Raw genomic sequence first — 9,915 nt, 5'->3', positions numbered from 1 at the left:
TTAAAAAGCACAAATTTAGGAATTTAAGCTTATGGCACATTGCAGCAAAAAGGCAGTTCAAAGTGCTTTACATCATAAAAACATCTTGTAGTCATCAATTATGAAACAAGCAATAAACATTACATTTTGTCAAATGCCATCATACACATCAAATATGTTGATCAGTGTTCTATTTACTACTTATCAAAGGGTTTTAGCCATGATTTAACAGTGGCTAACAGTGTTTCAGCTGTTTTGCAGTGTTATGGAATTTTGTTCCAGATTTGTGGTGGATAGAAGCTGAATGCTGCTTCTCCATGTTTGGTTCTGGTTCTGGAGATGCAGAGCAGATAAATTTATAGATTAAAAAATGGCACCTGAGATTCTGTTCAAATTAAGTGACAAGAGGAAAACAAGTAGAACATTTATTTAACACAATTCTATTAGGTTCCATACTGTTTCAAATCCCATGAGTTTATATTGAAACAAAAATAGGTTTGTAAATAAAATTCAGTAACTTGAATTACCAGTAACTTAACTTAATTTAAAGGATAAGATTTAGATTAGCTTTAGCTTAGCTGACCTAACCTAACCTAACCTATTGCTATGTATAGCCAATCTTAGCTTAGGTTAGCTAAGGCAGGTTAGCTTCTTTAGCTAGTCTTAGCCAGGCAACTTCTTTAAAAAAAAATCTAAGATTTATTCAAAGTAGACACGGTGGGCGAGACGGCCTTTTACGGTGGCTGAGTAGACGGCAAACTCAAAAGTAGGAGCGGCAAAGACGCTCAACTTAAATGCATTTCAAAATACATTTTTGAGCATTTTAAATTGGTTCAGAATTCCCAGGAAATGCGATTCTCTATAGGATCTTTTATTTTTCACCTGTACCTCCAATGTGAAGGCCTTTAGTCACTTGATAGGCTAATTACAGTACCGCAGTCAGTATGCCTGATGCCAACAGACCCGACCGCCCCACCAGGTACATGCGTCATCATCTTAATGGATTAGGGTGCATTTGCACTGGTCTAGGAAGCATTGAGCCTCAGCGCTGGTTTCTGTTGAAAGTTGATTCTCACAGAGCAAAAGTGATGAATGCTGTCGGAGACGTCGAGGAGAACACTATGCCGAAGCTGTTGGAGGTGGCTGTGTTACGGTGGGTCAGAACTGCCTTACATCTAGCCAATCGTACTTCGACAACTGATACTATCGTCATAACATAATTTCTCCAGTTATTGTGCCTCCATATGAGTGACACGGGCCTGATCTTATCTCCATGGATAATAATTCAGGTCACATCAGCAGGGAACGGCTGCTGAGGGTTGAGCTTCCTCAAATACAGTGTCTTTAGACCTGGCCTCCATAGAAAAACCTCTGGGATTAACAGGGATTAGAGGGTCGTAACCCCACACCCAGAACCTCTATGACCTGAGGACAGCCAGTCTAGGAGAGAAATAGCATTATCTTCTTGGGGTTTGTTAGAGATTTTTTGGTATTATCATTTATTATTCCTTCAGATTACATTCAGTCTAAAGAACATTGTGATTTTCTTTTAAAGTGATTCTCTTCCTTATGTGTGTATGAACTGACCTGGAAGTCACTACTGTCTGTTTATCTTCATGTGAAACAGTTAACAATGTGTTTCTCAGACCTTTGATTAGTTATCACACCTAGGAACTGGGTTGCTAGTTGATTGTATCAGAAGTTTTACGACCTTTGTTGTTTTTCCTGACTGTCCCCTAGGTAGAAATTCCTTAGTCGTAAAACTGTGTTTGATTGTGTTCGTTTCGGGGGCTCCTAATCTTATCAGCACCAGCCCCCTTTGCTTTTGTTTTGTGTTAATAAAAAGACAAGCTCTACTGCAGAGTTTCAGAACACATGGTGAACTGGTCAGAGGAGCAGTTCTCTGTGTTTTCTCCTTTTGCAAAAGCTTGGCTATAAAATTCATAATACGTTGTCTGTGGTTCTTTCTTTTATTTAGGTTCGAAAGGAAAAATACCTATCATTTTGGTGCCGAAACCCGGGATCTCTCACCTCCCCCGCTGACAGGCAGAGGAAGACGCGCTGAATCCGTGCACGGCCAGATTCAATTGAACCTGGAAAGACAGACTCAGGAAGCAAATTCTTCGCTGGGCCAGCGACGTAGGTCCGACTTTGTCTGCCAACGGCGGAGTGACGAGATCCGACTGGACAACCCGAAAACTACAGAAACGTAGGTGAATTTTAAGTCATATAGGTTTGAGTCCTTGTCAAATATTAATTTGACTAAAGAAATACAGGTTTGAGTCCTTGTTGTTAAGGAATCATGGCTATTTTTGATGGTTTAATATAGTTAAGCTAATGCCATGTGCGTTTAAGTAGACCAACATTCCATTTGGACAAAAGCAGATGCAAGGCAGGAGTTCACAGATAAACATTCTTTTGGCAAGACTGTAATTTAGACCAGCCATAAAACACAAAGCTCTTGAAAGGTTTTAAATTAGGAGGCCATAAAGAATATCTTCCCCGGCTCGCAGGTCAGAGGTCGGGGGTTTCTCAGGAGTTCAGAGTTGCATCTGGAGTTGACCACAACTTAGGAATCTTGGAAAACACTTAGTTTAATTTCTGATATACCTCTTAATATTAATAGCAATAGTGTGTTAGATTAAAGTATATTACCCGAGAGACGAATACTAATCTAGTAAATGGAAATGTATTTGAAAATGTACTAACTATGACAATATTGGAACCCAAAAGGGAATGGTTTGAATGTTATGTTTTACAGGATGAAAAAGACTTCTATCTCATTATTGTTTGTGATAAGGTAAAGATTCAAATCTTTGGAGAAGCTGACTGCAGAGGAGCAAGATAGGTTTTGTGAAAATAACTTATAATTTTAATAACTAAAATGACTCTTGATATTTGTCATTAAAACTCAGGGGAAGGTCTAAGTTTTTTCCAAGGTAGCTCTTGGTTGGTCAAAACAGAGGTACGCCCTATTTGCATATATTAACAAAGAGAAACGCCTTCACTAGAAAAAGGAATGCTCAATAATAAAAATTCAGACATCTGCCCTGTTTTGCTTTTAAGCATCAGCTGTCTCCAAAGGCGCCTTTGTTCTTATTCTTTTAATTCTTTTGTCTCAGGTAAAGAAATGTACTTTTGTGTACTCTGAAGTTTTCTTGTTAAATTCATACGGTGTTTTCTATTGAATTAAACTTTGTATTTCTGTGACGTCATCGTGCCTTGCCGTTTCCTTGCCGGCCGTGACGACATCCACTCGGGACCCGGGCATCCAGGAGGAAAAGGAGAGCCATGCTTTTTCCAAAATTTAAGCTAACCTATTAACTTTCCTCCTTAATATTGTCAAATATTAATTTGACTAAAAGAAGGTTTGAGTCCTTGTCTGATATCAACTTGACTAAAGAAAGGTTTGAGTCCTTGTCAAATATTAAAATTTCAATTTGACTAAAGAATAATGAAGGGTTAGAGTCCCAGTTGACAGAGAGTTTCAACTAAAGGCAAAAGGTCAGGCTCTTAGAGCTTCCTTAATTAGAGGACACCTCTTAAGGGAAAGTCCTCACTTAGATAGAAAGTTAGTTATTTGCTGTGCTGCTATTGGTGTTTTGTTTGCTGTTTTGTTGATGTGTGTGCATAAAGGAGTGAATGGTGTTTCTCTCTCTGGGAGTAAAACTCTCTGCCTTCGGAATTAGAATCCAAAGTGAAGAACCGCTTGGAGCTAGGATCCAAGTAGAAGCCTGTTCTTCAGGAGGCACTGAGTGCTGAACTACGGCACTTTCTATGAGAGAGCACATGATACCAATATTTTCAAGCTACAATTGCAAGTGATTTAAAAAAAAAAAAAAAAAATGGGAAACACAAATTCCTGTAATTCCTCACTCGTTGAGGGCCTCGAAGGGGATGAAAAGTACATGCTGTCCAGATTTCCTGGTAGCATTGTACATATGAAAAAATGGAAAAAGAAATATAAAATAGATGGGAAGCTAAAAATTGATCAATGGCAAACAATTGTGGGAATTTTGGAGAGTAGTGTAGCAAGAAAAAAGGGAATAAAAAAGGTTAAAAAGGAGGATGAACTAAGGTGTGCTAAATTATGGTTAAAAGCAGCCATAGACCGGAAAGAACAAATTAAAAAGTTTTTAGAAACAAATCCTGTGATACTTGATATGACTGAAATGTTCACAGACTGAAGGTCTTATGCAGCTGTGACTGTGCTCTTTCCGACTAGTCAAACAGAACTTTATAAGTTACCTGTAAACCCATACATATCGCTTTTTAAGCCGCATAATATTACATGGATAGATGTGGGTAACAGAATCAAAATGGAATTACAACTTTCCTAAAGAGGGAAGCTTAAGTGTAAAAGAATTTTAACAGGTGCAAAAACAATTTGATGAGAAATGGAATGAAACAATAAAAACAAAAAAAAAAGGAAAAGAAAATTTTTCTCAGAGAACAATGTTTTTAAATGTATTGATTACTGGGTAGAATAATTATAAAAGATTAAAACACCCACTTGGTGCTATGATCCTTTGGCTGTATGTCTAGAGGTGTCAGCGATCAGAGTTTGGTACCGACCTGGACTTTATCCAGCCTCATATCTCACTTAAATTCCAAATGAGAGGAGGGCTGCTCGCTGGCTTCACAGATTCAGCATTAGGATCAATAAACTTAAGGTAATTCATTGATCTCTGATAAAATGATTACACAGACTAAGTTAATTTAAATGTAAATTAACTTACATTCTACATTTTAAAATTAAACATGGCAAAGGATGAAAGAGACTATGGGTTTTAACATGTTTCATGTTTATATGTGTTTTAAATGATTTATGTTTATAACATATAAACAATGTTGGGTACTAAGTGGCTAAAACTATACAATCAAAAGAGAGAAAATATATATATAAAGGAATAACAAACTAATAAACTCCTATTTGCTTCTTTCCTTTTCCTCTGTCTGAGCCTCGCTGCGGTGCGTCTAACCTCTGACCTCAACTCAAACCTGTCTTGCCATGGCCGAGATGATGTCCCTCTTTCGTCACTAGCTAATGACGGCAATCAAGAAGACAAAGAAGAGTTCTATCACCTCCAGACACTGAAGTATCTGCTGATTTTAATTCCTTGACACCTGGGAACTGTCGTTGAGCAAACTCTTGTATGGTGTCCTGCTGGACATTGGACTGAAATTACGTTCTTGTGTTTGGATGCAACTGAACTCTTACAACCTCTGCTGATCTACTCCCTGACATCAGCGTGGAGAAGGAAAAGATAACGTACTTCTGAGACAAAGACAACAAACTGAACTATTTGATGCTTGTTTTATTTGTGAACTGTTTGGAAATTGACAGAGGGACAGTTTGGACAACTCAAGATCCAACACCAGAGCCAGTTGGACTGACAGGAAACTGCAGAGAGAGTAGGAGGGAGGAGGGAGGATTACACCCCAGCGACGCCAGCACTGGGAGGAGGAGGGAGAAGTGAAACAGAAAGGAGAAATCCAAAGATAAGTGTATCACACACACAGCTGTCATACACTGTTATTGCATTGAAGATTTGCTTGCTAACCCTGCACACAAATTATCTAGCCAGAAGAGGAAGTCTTAGAGGCTTTTATGTTCAATGATAGACAAATTCTCTCAGTTTGTCCCTGTTAACTCTGAGTCCTGAACAGCAGGACCACTGCTAAGGATCCTTTTAGGGTCCACGAGCCAAAGGTTGGGAAACCGTGAAGGGAAAACTGCAATCATTGAAAGTTCAGCAAAGAACTAGCAAAAACTTATGCCACTAAATTACACCAACTAAAAATCATCAAAGATTATAAGCTAATAATTATTTGCAAAATTTCCTTTTTCCTTTTTTAAAGGACATGCTAGTTTGGATTTAAAATTAAAATATCTCTAAGTGTTAAAACTAAAAATAATAATAAATAATTGATGCTGCAGTGTTTGTAGACCATTAAATATTTGTTGCACAGTCAAAGTAGAGTTAAATTTTTTAATGAATCTACATTTTATTGAATTGGGTGAAGTGTTACAGCAGCAGGAAAATCAGTTACTGCTGGATTCTAACACATGTAGCTCTTTTAAAATGTGCACGTTGCCTACAACAGGATTCTGACAACTAGAGATAAATGTTAACAAATTAAAAATGTTATTAAGAAATATTGGAAAAATTCTTAAAACGTCAGAAAATTTGATAATAATTTGAGCAAAGAAAAACAGTGAAAGTAGACTGAAAATTTGTTAACTGACTGAAAATCTGATATATTTTTATGTTTCTGTTTGTGTCATTTTGCACTGATGAAAATAAATGTGAGGTTAAAATAAACTTAGATGTCAAGTAACTGGATACTCCAAACTGATGATTGTGAATAAGAATAATATTTTCTAGACTAAAGTTTAACATTTTGAATCTAGGTTTGATTGATTGATGATTATTAAATTCATAAAGAAATACTGAATTAGAGGATTTGAGATTTTTGTTTAATTTTGGGAAGGTCATTTTTTTTTTTTTTTTGAAAGAGTAAGGAAATGTTCTGCAGACGAGCCAACTCTGGGTTGTGCCATCTGACAGGAGTAGAGCAGAAGTGTTCCACCTTGATGAATTTGACAACTTCCACATAGACAAACCTTCCTACCACAATCCCTGTAAGGCAGTTGCAATGTTGACACATGGATATTGTCAATGTGTCAACTGGGAGGAATGATTATTAAAATGAAATGAATCACGGATTAAAATGAAATGAATCAAAAAAAAATCAAATTCTTACTTAAAAAATTTTTTTTAGTACTGCATGACCTCTTTGTGTTAAAAACAATCCTCAGGGAAACATGAGACCAAAAAGAGGAAGTTTCCCTAAACCTTCTTATCAATTCCAGACAATGCATATGGATTTTAGTGAACTTACACAAAGCGGACCATATAAATATTGTTTGTTAATGATTGATGCTTTTTCTAAATGGGTTGAAATAGTCCCAGCAAAGCACGCAGATGCTTTGGCAGTAGCTAAAGCTATTTGTAAAACTGTTATTCCATCACATGGCATACCACTACCTTTTTATAATAAAAAGTAGATTAAGAAATGTATGGAAACAAATACTTAGATTTGGTAAAGATGTAAATAAGAATTACACTCACACAAGAAGGATTAACCATTTGAAATAATTCATGAAAGACCATACAGCTTGCCAATGTTTTCTGCAGATTTGCAGAAAGCAGATGTGGAGAAAAAATTGACAGAGTACATGATCAGGACGCTAAAGCAGAAAGAGGTGTCAAATGCAAATTTACTGCCCTCTGCCTCTACTCTCCCACAGAAAGCCCCTCCCATCAAGCCAGGAGACTGGCTTGTCAGAGAAAGGAAGAGCTGGGCCAGCCCACTGTGGGAGGGACCATTCCAAGTGCTGATAACCACACCAACTGCTGTAAATATTGCTGAAAGACCCAGATGGATACATCTCAGTCACTGTACGGTACAGAGAGTGTTAGACTTCTAGATTGAGTGATGGGGAAGATCTGGCTACACAGGGAATTCACTGTATAGATGTGTTTTGTCTCAACGCCAGCAGAAGAATTCAACAGATCCTCACTCTTTTAGCCTAGAAATTCTGACATCTCTGTAATCTGAGCAGCAATGGGACTCTCACAAGCCAGGTGGAATCCCTGCTGTGCTGTGACTGCAGCATGTTTATTGTGTTGGAGTGGGGGCTGTCTCACCCTCAACAAGATAAGGAGAGAAGCAGACACATCTTTCCCCCAGACTCATTCACAAGATTACAGCCCCTATTTGTGGTGGCAACTGATGAATAGAACTGAATATGAAGAAAATGGGACCAACACATAACTGTGGTCTGAGACATGGAAACAAGCACACACCCAAGTGACACCATACATCTGCCACAGATAGACCTCTGACTACCAGAAGTAATTATTTTGGTTAGTCTTAAGCCAGGAGCCCTTGGTGTCTGTGTGTATAATGGCACCACCTTTCTGGGGACAGCTCCATAGAACCTGTGAAACAAAAAATCTACACCTCCTGTGACAAGAAAGCAGACATTTTTGACTGTGACGACTGCCAAGCGACGAACCACATCAGTACTGCCTGTTCCAAAAGATGGAAGTCTGACCGCAACTGTACCAGAGTTATTCTTCTAAAGATGAGGAAGTTCGACATCGGAAGCAAGACCAGGGGACATCAAAGTCACCTTCTGCAGCACCATCATTCCAGGGAACAGAGGATCCAGGACAATGGCAGACTGTGACTTTCCTGAAAAAGGTCCAGGACGTTCACAGCCATGGACGCTACTGCACTAGGAGAGATGTCATGCCGAAAGCCCAACCCAAAGGTGGGGAGGCCTTACTAAAAAAACTGGAGTTCCTTGGAAATTCCGGATCTGGAGCGGCAGAGAAGAGTGTATCCAAAGTCTATTCCCATCAGTGGGAGTAGCTGAAGTTCGAGACCATGTTGAGATCAACAGGAACTGGAGGAACTATACATGATGCCCTGCATGAATGGGAAGAGCTTAAAGACTATGTGGACGATGCGACTCAGAGGTCACAGCCTTTTGACTCTATTTCTTGGCTCACCTCCAGACCCTGGTGGCAGCCTTTTTATTAAAGATTGGAACACCCATCATGACTGTACTGATCCTATTCTGTCTCTATACAACCTGCATCATTCCAAGTCTTCGTAGCATTATGTTAAAGACATTTAACACTGCTTTGATCAGCTATCAGATGGACAGGGTAACCTCTGACACAGATGAGGACTACATCTGGTTTCCAGAAAAATGAAGATAAACAGGAAAACAGGAACATATGATGATGTGCTGTACCTAATAAACAGATTAAATCATTTGCTCAATGGCTCCTGCACTGAACATGTGACAATAGATGATGTTCGTGATTTAAAATGCATTTGGGGTATACTGTTTCTTTATTTTTCATTTATTGCATTATATTCCATATATTCATTGTGTATTTTCTGTGTTTAGATTAGAAAAAAAAAAAAAAAAAAAAAATCTTGCATTTATTGGTTCTTTTCTTTTCTTTTCTTTTCTATGCTTAGCTTTTGCATAAAGTTTACACGCATAATAAAATGATAAAAAGGGGGGAATGTTAGAGATTTTTTGGTATTATCATTTATTATTCCTTCAGATTACATTCAGTCTAAAGAACATTGTGATTTTCTTTTAAAGTGATTCTCTTCCTTATGTGTGTATGAACTGACCTGGAAGTCACTACTGTCTGTTTATCTTCATGTGAAACAGTTAACAATGTGTTTCTCAGACCTTTGATTAGTTATCACACCTAGGAACTGGGTTGCTAGTTGATTGTATCAGAAGTTTTACGACCTTTGTTGTTTTTCCTGACTGTCCCCTAGGTAGAAATTCCTTAGTCGTAAAACTGTGTTTGATTGTGTTCGTTTCGGGGGCTCCTAATCTTATCAGCACCAGCCCCCTTTGCTTTTGTTTTGTGTTAATAAAAAGACAAGCTCTACTGCAGAGTTTCAGAACACATGGTGAACTGGTCAGAGGAGCAGTTCTCTGTGTTTTCTCCTTTTGCAAAAGCTTGGCTATAAAATTCATAATACGTTGTCTGTGGTTCTTTCTTTTATTTAGGTTCGAAAGGAAAAATACCTATCAGGGTTTACCTCACGACACCTTTGTTTCAATAAATTGTAAAAAATTACATCTCATTATTATTTTAAAAATGTCCTACTTTCACATTGTAGTATCACTGCAGCACTGACCTTTTACATTTTCCACAAATTTCACCCAAGGTTTAAATATTCCTTAAATTTTCATGAGCAGTATAGTTACATTTACAGCAGACTTAATGTAAGCAGTTAGGCGCTACACTATAAACACTGATCAGGAACAAAAGGCCAAACCAATAAATGCATAAAGACATTCTTCACTTTTCCCTTTGAATTTAT

General features: G+C 37.9%; 1 long non-coding RNA gene across 1 annotated transcript; it reads left to right on the top strand.

Annotated features, from left to right (window-relative positions):
• Positions 1-1,474: 1,474 nt before the first annotated feature.
• LOC116719158 (uncharacterized) lies at positions 1,475-9,465 on the top strand. Its single transcript, XR_004339109.1, has 2 exons — positions 1,475-2,188; positions 7,295-9,465. It is a non-coding gene; the product is annotated as an uncharacterized LOC116719158 (long non-coding RNA).
• The last annotated feature ends 450 nt before the right edge of the window (positions 9,466-9,915 follow it).

The sequence above is a fragment of the Xiphophorus hellerii genome, chromosome 4 (assembly GCF_003331165.1).
Source record: "Xiphophorus hellerii strain 12219 chromosome 4, Xiphophorus_hellerii-4.1, whole genome shotgun sequence".
Lineage (NCBI taxonomy): Eukaryota > Metazoa > Chordata > Actinopteri > Cyprinodontiformes > Poeciliidae > Xiphophorus > Xiphophorus hellerii.
This window is presented reverse-complemented; position numbering and strand designations above follow the sequence as displayed.